Source organism: Mercenaria mercenaria, chromosome 2 (assembly GCF_021730395.1).
Source record: "Mercenaria mercenaria strain notata chromosome 2, MADL_Memer_1, whole genome shotgun sequence".
In the NCBI taxonomy this organism is placed as follows: Eukaryota; Metazoa; Mollusca; class Bivalvia; order Venerida; family Veneridae; genus Mercenaria; species Mercenaria mercenaria.
The window spans coordinates 93740530-93741992 of record NC_069362.1 but is presented as its reverse complement, the minus strand read 5'-3'; positions in this window follow the sequence as shown (position 1 = coordinate 93741992).

The following is a 1463-nucleotide window of genomic DNA, read 5'->3' as shown; positions in this document are numbered from 1 at the left end:
CACTTGTCTCTTATTATTATAACGAGGCTCTGCCTATTACCACGAAACAATTACTCGAGAGCCAGATATTCCTGTCTGCACCTTCAAACTAGTGATAGATTCTTTTTCTTGCAAATCGTATTCTGCAGTGAATAGCAAAAATAAAAAAAATGAATGCTTTTCTGTTAAGCACTATTTTGTTATAGTAGCATATGGATTTATGCATTCATTCATAAATTACTGCACATGAGTCATCTTATGCCCAGGGGTATATGCATTCTTAATGCTGAAAGAATTTTTAAAATCAGACCACTGTTGAAAAAGATATGGCACTTTAAATAGTAAGAAAATGGTACCATGGAGGTAGCAATTTTACTTTATATGATGTCATTTACACACTTCGGAATTGATAATTTAAGAAATGCCTGTCTTTTTAGATTAATTTCTACAGTTTAAAATATGAGCATGATAATTTCTTCTGCGAAGCTAGAGAAATTATTTTTTAGAATAAGGAAATACAGATGAAAAAAATGCCTGGAAATCAATTAAATCTGCCATTTTTAGTTCGACTATTCGAAGAATAGGGGAGCTATCCTACTCGCCCTGGCATGAGCATCACACAAATGTTTTGCGTACCACCCCAAATATTTTCAAAGTCCATTGAGATATTGCTTTCATATTTTGCATACTTGTTTACCATCATGACCCCAGTCTTTAAAAAGGAGGAGGCAACTCTATCAAGCATTTTGACTGAATTATGGCTCCTTTTTGACTTAGAATAAATGTTAAGTTTGCGTACCACCCCAAATATTTTCAAAGTCCATTGAGATATTGCTTTCATATTTTGCATACTTGTTTACCATCATGACCCCAGTCTGTTAAAAGGAGGAGGCAACTCTATCAAGCATTTTGACTGAATTATGGCCCCTTTTCGACTTAGAATATGCTTATTGTAATGTTAAAGTTTTACGCATTGCTTATATTATACTATCAAGCACTGAGAATAGTCGAGCGTGCTGTCCACTGACAGCTCTTGTATTTCCTGTTTTTCATGGAAATAAAATGTCTGCTATTCATGTTTTTCTCATTTACCGGTATAAGCTGACTTTAAAATTTGTGGGGGCAGGGAGGCATTTAGAATTACATTTGTCCTTGTAACTGTCGGGATGTCTGTCCGAATTTGTGTTGTGCATTTGACCTAAAATCATCAACCATCATAGAATTGTTTATGGGCCCAGTCTTAATCAAATATATGCACAAAGGACCTGAAAGTTTGTGTTGCATGTTTGACAAGGGTTATGATAGTAATGTAAGTCAGCATATGAATATGTGCTTATTGGGTTTTTAGCTCAACTATACGAAGTATGGAGAGCTGTCCTACTCGATCCGGCGTCCGCGTTGGGGTCCTTCCGCGTCCGCACCTTGGTTTAAAGTTTTAATGCATTTTCTCTTTAACTCTGTAATTACTTGATGGATTTGTTTCA